Raw genomic sequence first — 14,453 nt, forward strand, 5'->3', positions numbered from 1 at the left:
TATTCCATGCCACGATCGACTGCCTCAGACAGACTAAAATAAAAATAGCACTGCTACCTCCTTACAAGTAGGAAAAACTACTGGTGATTAGATCAAATTTTAATTATTCTTTTATTTACTTATGATTGCCCACAGGTTTAGCACACAGTACTTTTAACCGCTGATCGACCAATTTAACTTGTGTGACAGGTGCAGAGGCAACCTGTCTCCAAACAATCGTCATCTGATTGGCAAGTAACTGCTCTTTAATTTACAGGTGCAGACAGATTGCTGTCATTTTGCAATCTTTCTGATTTAGTTTTCCCCAAAAAGTGCAACTCATCTTGCAACTCACCAAGTACGTCAATTCCTGTGAAGGAATTTCTGAATTTCTCATTTAAATCTTTGATATTCTGGCTGGACTCTGAATGTAAGTAGTGTGAATTTCAGTGCATGTAGATAGCAGATTTTAAATTCACCTGTTAATTTCTGTATTGTCACAATCAGATTGCATATAACTGCTAACTTAATCCAATTCAATTGCAAACTGATGGCAGACTCATTCAGTTTTATTACCATTTTATTGCAGTTGTATAGCACCAAACATGCGTTGAAACTGTTAAATGACAAGAAAGTTGCAAGTAGTCACAGATGGGGTCCCAGTTTTCAAAGCAACCGTTTCAAAGGTAATAAGATCACAGTTTTATTGAACATGGCCACAATACGCAAAATATGTGCTTCAGTCTCCGACCACTTAGTGTGACTGTAGCATGACTGTGTTGGCATTCTGGATTAAAATAAAGCTGTATTTGTAGAAATATAAGGTGTAGGGGGAAAGCGCATTATTTTGAGACTACGTTACCAGACAACCTATAATTCTATACATAGATATATACTTTTTATCTCCTGTTGACAATAAAAATGAAATAAAAATAAAAATACTTAAAAGCAGTTAGATTGCAATATGCTAAATCATGCTTTGTCATGCTTTCAGAAAGGTGTTAACTTTGAAATCAAATCTCTTACATGCATCCTGCCCTTACATTTAAAAGAATTCCTTTTGATTATCTCAAATAGAAAAACGCGGAAGCATGAATTTTAACACACCCTCACTTCTAACCCTAAACAAGTTATCAACAGTCTGGTGGCTGTTAATAGGTTGAAGTAATCCTCCTTAGCTCAAACCAGACCAAATAGCAAATAGAGAAATGACAACTGAGTGGGAAGAGGCTTGTTTTACAAGGTAGGTATTAATATGGGGCCTGTTCTCCTCCAGTGAATGCCATTGTATCAAAATTGGCTGCTTTTTACCTCGAGGAGCTCGGAAATTTGTCCTTGATGAATGGGAGTGAAGTCGGTTAAAAGGCAAATCTAATTATTTACACCTGCTCTTCCCCCAGTGGTGTCCATTTCCAAACAATAGCTACAATAAATGTGGCGATTGCTATCAGGTGGCTGCAGAAATTCTATGCAGCTCCTCGTACCATGCCCCAGTAAAGTGGCTTGGGGCATGGTACCAGGTGATGATGACATCTTGCTTGTGGTGCAAGATGTCATCAATACTTACAGAAAGATAATTTATTAATAATGGATTGGATTTATATAGCGCTTTTCAAGGCACCCAAAGCGCTTTACAATTCCATTATTCATTCACACACTGGTGGAGGCAGCTACAGTTGTAGCCACAGCTGCCCTGGGGCAGACTGACAGAATTGAGGCTGCCATATCGCGCCATCGTCCCCTCTGGCCATCACCAGTAGGCGGTAGGTGTCTTGCCCAAGGACATAATGACCAGGACAGAGAACCTTCCGACCTTCCGGTTACAGATGCGCTTCAAAACCTCCTGCGCCACGGCCGCCCCTGCAAACTGTTAAAAACAGTTAAATGTCTAAATATGGCTGTACTGGTTGTCCCGACGTCTTATATATAAAATATAATGAAAAACTCTTTTTATTTCAGTGCATTATTGATTTTTTTACTGTGGCTCTGTAGGACTAAATTCCTCTTACCCTGCACCCATGGCTGTTCTCCCTATGTTGAAAATTCCTGGTGAATTCTTTTTATCAAAAATAGATTAAAAAAATAGATTCACAAGCATTTTTTCCTCTTGCAAAAACAAAATAAAAAGTCATTTAATGAATTGATAAAATGGGACACATTTACAGGACTTGTTATTTTAAGATTTGGCAAACACAATTAGAATTGTTGTTATTCCCACACATTACCCTTGGAAACTGAAAGGCACTGAAAAACCTGACACATGGTGAAGTTAAAGAAGTGAGCCAGTCACTCAAAAAAAAATGGAAAAAGGTACCTGGAGTGCTGGCAGCTGTGGCAAGCAGTGCTGGGCTGAAAGCATGATGAAAACAGGGCTGCACTTGACTACCAATCTACCACCCTTGGGAAAAGGGTGTCGATTTTGAATGAGCTTGATATCCACTGAATGAGAAATAAATGCCTCTCTTAAGTACCTGTCAGCAATGTGAGCAGAGCAGCAGCTGTGTTACGCTTCACTCAGAGCTTTTTAAAGACTCTTTGGCTGAATACTTAGGATGTAGAGGTTCGATGAGCTCATAAAAAAAAGGAAAATGCTCACATAAATGCATGACAGATTACGTTTTCATTTGACCTTTTACACGTGGAGCTGACACTCTAAGCCAGGAGAGTTTTAAGCGAGGGGAGAAAAAAATCCATTCCACAAATAAAACCAAAAACCAGGATGTGATCATGATTTATTTGAAAATACAGATGAGTATGATACACGTGGCAATCTTTGAGTGACTAAAATAAAATTAATGGTAAAAACAGGCATTAGAAAGGAAGAAATGTAAATTCAGATGAAGGTTTTTTAATTATATTGGTTGGTTTCCATGCATTCCAGTAGAGGATGTCAATTTGGTGGAGGACTACAAGAATGTGGGTGTCTACACTGACAGCATACTGAAGTGGAAGATCAACACCAAGGCTATATATAAGGAGGGGATGAGCCGACTCTATTTCCCGAGGAAGATGAGATCTTTCAACATGTGCAGCAGACGGTGGAAATATTTCACCAGTGCAATGTACGTAGTCTGCTAAGAGAGCGGCACCGGAGCCGATGCAACCAACAGACTGAATAAACTGATCAAGAAGGACCAATCTGCAGCCGACTGCAGACTGCAGGTGGAGAGAAACTGTTAGCCATCAACCTGATTACGTACCGTGCTGCCACTGTCCCACTGCTATGTGCAAGATATCTGCTGAGACACCCAGTGAAATTTAAGAGACTTACGAGGTCCATGTTAGAAGGTTACAGGTTTACCACCCCGGAGAAAAAATGGTTTGGATCTTTGTGTTTTACCTTTTTTAAAACTCATTGATTTGTCTTTGTTTTGGGTGTGTGATTGTGTAATTAGGCTTGGAATAAGATGAAAACATATCCCTTCACAACAGTAACCCTTCAAGTTGGCAGATTACTTGTCCTTCACAAAGCTTTAAATCACACCTAGAGCACAGAAGGTCTTTTTATTTTTGAAAAGTGACTCAATTCTCTATGGTCTCCCTGCCCTCCTCATCTGCTTTGTCCATTTGACATGGCTTCTTGGGGAAAAAAAATAGTGCTGGCAGTATTTTAACTGAAGTGCAGCAGAGAGACACTTCTGGGACTTTTCTGAAATGCAGGTGTTCCCAAGGGGGCAGACCCAGGGCATCACACACTGCTGCAAAAGGACACCTTGTGAGCAAATGTGACCCACCACCCAGTTTGACAAATCGGCATTATTTGATGCCTTGGGAATGAGAACAGGGATTTTGGAGAGAAATGATGGATCTATTTTTTTTTCCTAACAGACTGATTCAACTGTCATCTTATTTTTAGGAAAACAGGAATGATAAGGTAAGTTCATACCAGTTCTTTAATATAAATAGAGGCTGCAGCCACGCTAGTAGCTCTATGAGGCTTTACAGAGGCACACTGAACAAAGACGTTTTTAAACATCTAATGTATCTAACATAACCAATCTGCAAGCATTTTTCTGCCGCTGTTTGAATTCTCTGCAGATCCACCTCAGAGTTTTTCCTTTCTCTTTACCTTAGTTGCCAATGTTGAGTGAGAGGCATCCACCTTTATTTGTTCTGTAGGAGGCTGTAAAACTTTCCCAAAGGACCCGATACGGCTCAGTGAGTCAGTGAAGCTCACGTCTGACCAATGACAGGAATACTGAGGTGAGTTGTTGAGGATATGCTGAGGTTTCCTGTCAGTAAGTGTTGCTGGTTTTGCTTCTGTTAACCTCTTTAAAGTGGATCTAATGCTGGACTCTGACTCTTGTTGTCAGCTGTTATGGCCCGTCTAGGCGCAGCCAGACCACAACATAAAGGGTGATCCATCCCCGTCCAACCCCAAGCAGCACGTCACACAATTAATACTTTGTGACAGTGATTTATTTACAATGAGTGAATTTAAACAAAGGAAGGGAGCGAATTATAAGTTCGGGGTGAACCAGAGGCCAAAACAACAAACAAAAGGTAGCCTCTCTCAGGAGTAAATACAACTTACCTAGTCAAAAGAACTAAACCAAACGACAATTACTTTCCTCCCTACCTAACCAAAACAGGAGAAAACTAATTAAACAAAAACTCGGGCCACCCCTACATGCTCCTACATTAAACCAACATAGTGAAACAGTGAACACACGGTCTGCCGGTTGGGTTGGGCCGAGGATGAATGACCTGGCAGTCCCTGGCGGCGTCTTCTTATGCGCTGCCTCCAGGTCGTTAGCCAATGGGTACGATCCATCCACCCTGGATGCACCAATCATGGAGGAGCACCTGCACACTCAAATTTACATATTATAATTACGACAACAGTCGTAACACAGCTGTCTGAAAATCCTGCATGTCTAATCTGCTGGTTGTAAATAATTGTGACAATATCAGATATAAATAAGCATGTTTATGCATGTTTTCATTTTTTCTGACTTCAGTGTAGAAGATGATGTTTGAGGTGAGGAGGAAGAGGAAGATATTTTATTAATATGCCGGTTCAATTTTCTCTTTCTTTTGCATTTTTGCTTTTTTGGTGAAGGGGACCCCTCCCACAATCTGTAGGTACAGGCGTGAATTCAAAATCCAACTAATGGCATTTTACACATGTGGCTAAAATCCAACTAATGGCATTTTACACATGTGGCTAAAATCCAACTAATGGCATTTTACACTTGTGGCTAAAATCCAACTAATGGCATTTTACACTTGTGGCTAAAATCCAACTAATGGCATTTTACACATGTGGCTAAAGATATATGTAAAACCCCATTAGTCAAAACAGACATGTCCGTGCTGGGGAGTGTATTCAAATAAGGCGGAGAGAAACCGCAAACCTGCTCCTGTGTATTAACATTCATGAGTACAATATCCTTTTTTTCATTAAATAACTTACTGACTGCTTACTGACTGTACCTGCAAGCTCATGGACATCTGAAGAAACCTGCCAGTACTGAAACTTGTGGGAAGTGAATATTTGGATTTTACTGCAGTTTGATTTTTAAAGCCTGAACCTGCTGCAAACATTGACCTGTTGTATTAACCTGTGCTGCTCATTTAAACCGCTGAACCTTTTCCAGCCACCGAGTCTTTTGGATTTGCCAGATATTGGCACAAAGATACGATGTTTGGTGGCAAAAGCTAACAGTCCATTCAGTGGCAGCATAAACTAAAAGTCTGTCAACCAGGAAACCATCTTGGTGCCCTGTTTTTGTACTTTGTTTTGCTTTAATTCTTCTTGTTCTTTGGTTAGGTTTGCAATAAGAAGGTATTTTGGATTCAGATGTGTTCAGTCACATCAACTCTTCATATTGGATGAAGGATTGTTTTGAAAAGTAATACCAAGGGCTCCTGACTGAGTGTGCTGTAACCGTTGCGGCACAGATTCAACAACAACAAAAAAAGCACATTCAGCATATCTTGAAGACTCCTGCAGGTTTGACAAAATAGCAGAATTTGACACCCTGGAAGCAAGGACATACTCCAAAAACCAAAGCACTGCATGACATGAAAGGGTCCAAAACCCAAAATACCTTGGAAAAAGAAGTTTGATGAAATAGCCCTGAAACAAGGTGTGCTGTCTTTTGCAAGGTGTGCTGTAGTTTTTAACCATATTCCAATCATTAGTAGAGTTTGCTCTGAAACTTCTCTGGATGCCATCAGATGTAAGCAATGAAATGAATGAGAAATTTATATATCCGGCTCTGAAGTATGGGCCTTTTTTGCTCCATCACAAGAATTGTTAACGATCCCCTTCAAACAGAGAATCTGCCTCCAAAGCTCACAGACTGCATTAAGATACAGTGAACGCAACCAAGACACAACCATTTCAAAGCAAGTCTGTAAAAAAGCTACAAAATCTGTTAATAAAATTCCACGTTCCTCACCTACTACATGAGCTACATCACCTACTAGAATCAATTAATGCAGTTCTAATTTTAGCCTGACAGGGAGAGGGGAGAAGAGAGGGAGGCTGGTGTCTGTAAGGTATGTTCAGAGTGTGGACGCTTTCTTTGTCAGGATTTGGAGAGTGCTGACACAGTGCTCACTGTAAGAACAGTGTAACTTCTGTGTCCATGCTTGTCAGTCATCTTTTGGCCAAGTTCCTGTTTCTCTTGCTGTTAGGAACTTTAATGATGCTGTGCCTGTCTTCCCCTCATTTTTCAATCTTCTTTTCACTACAGTTCGATTCATCTATCTTCTACTCTTTTCTGCTCCTCTCCCTTTATTCTCTCTATTTTGCTTACATCTGGTCCCCCTGCTTTCTCCTCGTCTTCTTCCTCCCTTTTATCAGTATTCATGATGATGTGGCCTAGCTATCCTAATGAAATGCTGTTGCATTTAGAAATGTTGAAGTGCTTCAGCTCAGCCACCAGACTGCCAGCTAACTTTGGATCATTATAATGAAAAATAACTGGGACTTCTGGGAGTGTGTGTGTGTGTGTGTGTGTGTGTGTGTGTGTGTGTGTGTGTGTGTGTGTGTGTGTGTGTGTGTGTGTGTGTGTGTGTGTGTAAGATAGAAGCAAGTGAAGGTGTGTGGGTGTTGCAAGATTTGCTATATTAAAAAGAATGACAGATATTAAATGCACACTTTTATCATCTCAATGCATCGTCACATGATCATATTTAAATAATAATAATTTACACATTTTCAAATATGGTGTGTGTGAGTGAGTGTGTGCATCTCTACCTGTTTGCATGTGGGTTTGAAAGTCCCATGCTTCTGGTTGACCCATAAAAACAAGCCATGTCCACACCATTTGCAGATTAAATACAGATTAATAAGCCCCATTCAGTTAGTGCTCAAAGCTGTTCGCGTTAAATGTAAATTACTTCTATAGAATTGTCGCAACAAACTATGACTGCAATGAATGGTATGAAAGTAAAAACAATAGATACCAGGAAAGATGAGTCAGTGACATCAGCAACAACCATGACCCTGGTAAGATGAAAGAAAAATAAACAAAAAATGATGAGAATTTAAATGTTACAAGGAAAAAATGTCAATAATAATATCTTTGACTGTTGTACGCCAAAATCTCCATCCAATGGCTGTAGCACTCCCCCTCAGCAGTGGTCTCCCACGGCAGGGTGATGCTACAAAGCCCACTGAGGAATGGTTCATATATAGAAAAATGCAGAAAAGCAAAACACCCCAAGGCTTCCAAACTTCCCATATCATAACCTTATAGAGCAACTGTGCGCTGCACCTAAACAAGCCTGATCTATGAAGGACCCCTTCCCAGAGCCAGCTTCCCTCTGCCAGTCACAACAGGACACCTCCAGAGGTGTTGTGTCCATGCCCTGATAGGTCAGAGGTGTGTTTGTGGTAGGACAGGAAAATGTCATCATATGATAAAGAATGTATAGACCCAAAATACAAACTTGGAGGCTGGAGCTGAATAAAAAGCAAACTAACCCATATTTAAAAGAAGGAATTTTCCAGCAAGTGTCAGAAAGCAAAGTCGACAAGTGGAAGAAAATAATACCCAGGAGGGAAAACCTCACAGGCAGACACAGAGAGTGAACACTGGATAAACCCTATGATGCATCAAGGTACTAAGGTGGGGAAAACACGCAACTGAAAGAAAGGGAAGCAAAACTAAACACGGTGTACGCAAGATGAGAGACTATCAAAAGGAAACCGGAAGTAGCCAAAGGCAGGAATATTTAACACAGAAACATAGACTTAACAAACACGGGAAACACAGGAGGGTGGTAAAACTGAAACTAAGAGAATTAACTGGACAATAACTATGATAGAAATTACAAATGAAACAGAGCCTGAAGGGAGAATAATGTCATGGAAAACAAACGTAGCCAGCATACGTCACTCTGTGACAAAAATAAAAAGCAAACTAAGCAGGAAACATGACAAATAAAACTAAAATGTTGAATTTGAAGCACAGGGTTGAGCAGCATTGACTCATGGGGCTGTTTGAGTGGCTACATACATTCAGATCTCATTTCTCTCACAACAACAGACCAATATATTTTGCTCCACTCACCAAGTGAGATATCACAGCTGCCCAGATACCTATTTTGTGCTGTCTTTAGTAAGCTTGGTTGCAGTCAATCTTCACAGGTCAGTAGCAGTCAATGGGAAAAAACATAAACACACACACAGATGCACACACCTGCTGTTTGTAGCAGCACCGCTGACTTTGCATTTACAGTCTTTTTTTACAGCTCGCTTATTGGCTTAGCCAATGCTGACTTTGCATTTTGCAGGCAAAATGAAATAACTGTAACGCAATATGTACAAGCTATAACAATAGATTTCAGCGTCCACATACTGTATTCGAGTTATAAACCATATCAACAACCACTCCATAAGCCCTGTCAGTCATTGAAAGAATAAAAATACTTTATGGATGGTTTGTAATAGCTGTGCACAGATAAAAATCAAACTGAATTAATCACCTTAATTTATGCCAATAATCTTCAAATATGTTTCAGGGATACTCACTTTATAACTATGTTCACTATTTGTTATCAGTGACACACAGGTTATGTGTGGATTATTCAGAACAGGCTGATTACAACAGCCAATCGTTTAAATCATCATCCAATGTGACCTTGAACACCATGTCAGGCGATTTCATCAGCCTTTCTACAAAGCCTCCCAAAGGGTCCTTTACACTTGATTTAACCTGGATTTCACATGAATTTCATATCTGAGAACAGACTGTGTGCATGTCTTTTGTTTCCATCTTTGACTGTCCATATTCAATATGCATTTCTGTTGCTTCCAAACTCACATCTGTATTTAAATTCAGGGAAGGGACTAGAAGCAATTTGCTGAATTGCCTGTGAAAATATGCATTATGAAATGAAAAGAAACAAAATGAGAGAGAAACAGTGGGAGATCTTTATGGTGCTTTGTGATACATTATTCTGACAGACCAGTTTTTATTATTCAATTGAGCATGAAAATGTCCTAATTTTGTAACGCATGTGTCACCTATAGATAATCTTCATTTATATGTATTGACATAATCTCTTTTAAGCCTTTGGTGATTGCAAAAATGACCAAAGGAGGCCTCAGATTTGCAGGGCAAACGTTAGTGATTGTAGTTGCATAGCCATTGATCGTAGGCAACCTGAGAGTGGAACAATCTCTAGTGATCTGAAGCATAAACTTAGGTTTGAGTCTTCCATTCGTTTTCTCGACTGAATCATAACATTCTTCTTTGGAAATGTGGTGGTTTCTCCAAGCATCACAGGAACATTTTTCCACATGCTGGCAGGGTATTGTCATCATTCCTCGGATGAGGCAGCGTGGAAACCCTGCTTTGTCAATGCAATCTCAATATCAGTGACCTCGAACTCAAGGTAAGCTCAGAGATAAAATTTTCTAAAAATCTTGAATGTGATAAAACAAGAAGAAAGTCACCTAGGATTTTCACATTTGTGCAATAGGTTTATCTACTAAAAATCTCACATGAGTTCACATCTCGAGATCACAGGTCAAGTTTTCAGAAAATATTTTCAACGTGATACCTCAAGAAAGATGTCACCTAGGATTTCCAAATTCATACCCTAGGCACATCTACCAGGAGGCTTAGGGGTAGCAATAGCAGCTGCCAGTGTTTTTTGTTCAGTTTTTAGACAAACCAGCGAACCATATCTTAACAGTGGTTTACCATAAAATGTGGTCCAGAAAGTCTCCTAAAGATGAATTATACTGATTTTGTTGATGCCCTGTCTGTCTCCAGATAACCTCAGTCACAGCTGAGCTGGTGCAGGACAAGCTTTACCTTCACGCTATTTAAGAACCAGATATTACATAAATTTATGTAGCAGACGTTGGGGTACTATCCATGAAACAGAATCCAGGCTGCATATGTCATCATTGAATTTTTGATCCTCACTTTATGGATCAGCAGCGTGGTGGCGTGCTGGTGTCAGCTTTTTGATACCATCCAGTTTTGTTTTGTTTCGATTCAACCAGGAAGTAACATCCTTGATTAAGATTCTGTCCTTTGAGGTATCAGTGCTAACCATGCTGTATTTTCCTTCTGGTAGAAATGCATAAAACCTGTTATAGAATGGAGAGGAGAATAAAAGGTACCTGCAGGTCATCAACATGTTCATCAGCTCATCAGGTATTTAAATTCTATGTCACAATGGCCCGAAAGCTGGTACCAGAACTGGACTCAAACGCAGAAACCCAAGGCAGAGATGGCAAAATGTTTTAAACTACCACAGGTTAGACTTAACAGTACTGGGCACCAGGAGAAATGACATGCATCTATGGCGTGTGGCGTGGTGCCGAGGTCCTGGACCTAGATGGGAATGGGACTTGGAGGAGCGACTGGAGCGTGACAGGTACGGCTAGAGGTCGTACTGAGGAAAGAGGAGAACGGCGTTAGAATGGTGGAGTAGAGGAGCACTTGAAGGATATGAGTATATCTGGATGTTTACCTTACTTGTAGCTGGAGTGAAACAGGCTTTGAGGGAAAGGCGATGTGTTCGATGGTGCAGACTGGCTGACCTGAGTTCTGCAGGATCCGATATTGTGTGATGGCTGGAGGGCAGGCAGGTGAGGCTCAGAGAGATTTCCAGAGTGAGATAATTATCCAAGACGAGAAGCTGAAGCCAAAGGCAAGTATCGTAGAGAGTCCAGAAGATCTAAGACACAGGAAAATTTGATTTTAAAAAAAGCCAGACACTTAATAACAACAGCATGGAGGCAATTACCAACTTGGAGTAGATGACGAACTGTCAATGAAGGAGAGTCAACTAGAGCTTAAATCTCTCAGCCTGATTGCCTTGAATCAGCACCAGGTGCGTGGAGCTGCTGGAGAGGTGGAAGCCCTGCCCAGGGGCGGAGACTAGAGAAACAAAGGAACCAGGGGGAAATTTCCAGCCACTCACCCAATTCATGACACCCCAGAAACTATGCTAGAGAATTTAGTCATCCAAAGTGGTGCACTAATGCTTAAGCTTAGTTTAACTTTTTTGTATTGTTTTTTGTGGTTCTACTAACCTTTGTCATATGCTTAGGTCTGGTTCTTTCACTCATGTTTGTGCTCGTTGCCTACCCCATATTTCCACCTCTTACTAAGCCTGGACAAAGCCAACATAATTTCTTTGCTTTGGCATAATCTCAGCTCTCATTAGCACCAGCAGTACCTCACTGAGTTTCAGCCAGTTCTTCCCAACACTCTCCAGCCACTTGTCTACAGGGTACCACCAGCTGTACTTTGTACTCATGCATGTGAACAGACAACATATTATAAACGTCACTGTGTGTTAGCATGCTATAAGAAAGCTACCTTTGAGGCCTAAGTAGCCCCACTGAGTTGCTAACATAGTGGTAGACTCTTAGCATACCATTGTCCCATAAATTAGAATACTGCATCGTCATTTTAACCAGGAATTTGCATTAGAATTAAAGAGTTCCTCACAGCTAGAAAAAATGTAAATAAACTGCACAGGCTTGTGAAATGGACTCAGAAATGCAGTGGAAAACTTAAAGCAATAAATCTTAAGTATTTTGGGTTTTAGTTTAGCCACGAGTGTTATGAAATTGTCATTGATGGATGTCTGATGTTGAATATATTGCACATGTCCATACAAATCCATACATATAATCAGTATGTATGAATTTTGGACTGAGGATAATCTTGTTTGCTGTCATGTACCTGTCATCATCATCACAATATATCACAAAGATGCCGTCGCTGAAGTCAGCACAGTTAACTAAATGCTGCTTGACCAGACAAGTGTGAAAAGGTTTGCCTCACATCAGTGTAAGTGCTGTCAAAAAGATGATGGATGAGCTAGTCCATGAGGCAGAGTGGATGGGCTACAACGCATTTAAAAAGGCACTAACAGACTATGTTCTTCTGGCATGACTGGACCCTCAGATAAAAACATAAATAGTTTTGCTAAACCTGCTAATTACAGTAAAAGATGTCCAAATGCAGGCGGTTTGAATATGAATGTGAGACATATCAGTTGCAATAAAAACTGGAAACAGTTACGTTCTTAATCATATAAATGTAATTTAGCTCATATATATTTATTTGCACTTCATGACATAGAAATGAACATAACTTTTCAGGAGATGCTCATTTTTAGGGTCTTCATTAGTGCATTTGATCTAATTTAAGCTACATGGCTGTGGCTCAGAATGTAAAGCAGGGCATCTACTGGAAGGTTGGTGGTTTGCTCCCTGGTGCCTCCAGTCTGCATGTCAACGTGTCCTTGGGCGAGACACTGAACCCTGAGTTGTGCCCGATGCATTCACTGAAGTGTGAATGTTACACAGGGTGCTTAGGCATAAAAAAACGCTGTATGATTGGGTGGATGAGGCATATAGTAAAAAGCACTTTGAGTGGTTAATTAGAATAGAAAAGCACTTTATAAGCACCAGCCCATTTACTTCCTATTAAATGTTTTACTCCACCTGAAGGACTGATACATAGTTGGTGCATTATATTACTATTACTGTTAATGAAATTATTGTCACTGGGATACGGATACCGGATGACCACAATAGCACAGTTGTCTTTTAGTTCATTTCAGTTAATATACTAGAAAATTGGTTTAAGAGGGTTTAAGCACTGAAAATAAAGCATATTTAACGTCAACTTAAGACAAACAATACATGAAAAACTAATGAAACAACTTCATTTATCCTCCTTTCAGCACAAATAAGACTTGTATGTTTAATATAGTATAAAGAATTCAGATATAGGCATGGAGGGAATGCGTAATGAATTCATGCTTTATTTTAAATACATTATGCTGTGAGCTCCTGCCTCTGTGCCGATGGGAACCTTTTCAATTTGAATGTGCCCAGATAAACATAATTGCAGAATCATGTGTAGGCTCGCTCGGAGACATGGTAAATGTATCTGTGCCAGCCTGCAGCAAAAACAAACCATTTAAATGGAGTATTTCGTGGGACTGTGACATGAACAGAGTTGGCTGATGCAGCAGAAGTCCTTGAGCATGAAGCAGGAGATGAGTGTGCTCGGGGCTGCAGATGAGTTGGTCTTTCCAGTTTATTTAATGTGAGTTTAGTTAGAACAGTCGCAGAGCACAAAGGAAAAAATCTGCACTGCTGGGCTGTCTTAAATTTGTCTTGTCCACACTTTACTGATTATAGATTAAAGTGGAGGAAAAATCAGCAAGCAATGACCCTGAAACATCATATAGCGCCACATATTTGATTGCTACATTCACTGTGTGATACCTCAACAATAATTCACAAAAATATAGCATCTACATAATGTGCTGATGTAGAAGATCCAGTAGCTTCTTCTTCACGTCCTTTTTTTCACTGAATAAGATAAGATAGAACTTTATTAATCCCTCGGGTGTTTATAATGAGTTTATACACAACTCTGTATTTAAATCATTAGTTATTATTAATTTCTGGTAAATGGCCTGCATTTGTATAGCGCTTTTCTAGTCCCTAAGGACCCCAAAGCGCTTCACACTACATTCAGTCATTCACCCATTCACACACACATTCACACACTGGCGATGGCAAGCTACATTGTAGCCACAGCTGCCCTGGGGCGCACTGACAGAGGCGAGGCTGCCGGACACTGGCGCCACCGGGCCCTCTGACCACCACCAGTAGGCAAACATGGGGTTAGTATCTTGCCCAAGGATATTTGGCATGCAGCCAGGAGGCAGCCTGGGATCGAACCACCGACCTTCTGATTAGTGGCTGACCTGCTCTGCCACCTGCTCTGCCACCTGAGCTACAGTCACCCATAATTTCTGGCTTTTCCTGTTAAAATGATGTTTTTCCTTCCCACAAAGCACTTGCTCATAGAGGGTCATCAGATTGTCGGGATTTTTCTCTGATTTCTCTGTATAATTGTTGGGTCTTTACCTTATAATATAAATCACCATGAGGGAATTGTTGTTGCAATTTGGCATTATATAAATAAAACTGAATTGACAAAACACAAAACAAAGTAGTTAGG

General features: G+C 40.3%; 1 long non-coding RNA gene across 1 annotated transcript; it reads right to left on the reverse strand.

Moving 5' to 3' along the window:
- Nucleotides 1–9,508: 9,508 nt before the first annotated feature.
- Nucleotides 9,509–11,268, reverse strand: LOC147312975 (uncharacterized). Its single transcript, XR_015125087.1, has 3 exons — nt 11,207–11,268; nt 10,932–11,133; nt 9,509–10,848 (listed from the first exon to the last, which is right to left on the reverse strand). It is a non-coding gene; the product is annotated as an uncharacterized LOC147312975 (long non-coding RNA).
- Between the last annotated feature and the right edge of the window lie 3,185 nt (nt 11,269–14,453).

Source organism: Aulonocara sp. 'chitande type north' Nkhata Bay, linkage group LG15 (assembly GCF_057382095.1).
Source record: "Aulonocara sp. 'chitande type north' Nkhata Bay isolate Kocher_YH1m ecotype deep benthic linkage group LG15, A_spYH_male_GT1.1, whole genome shotgun sequence".
In the NCBI taxonomy this organism is placed as follows: Eukaryota; Metazoa; Chordata; class Actinopteri; order Cichliformes; family Cichlidae; genus Aulonocara; species Aulonocara sp. 'chitande type north' Nkhata Bay.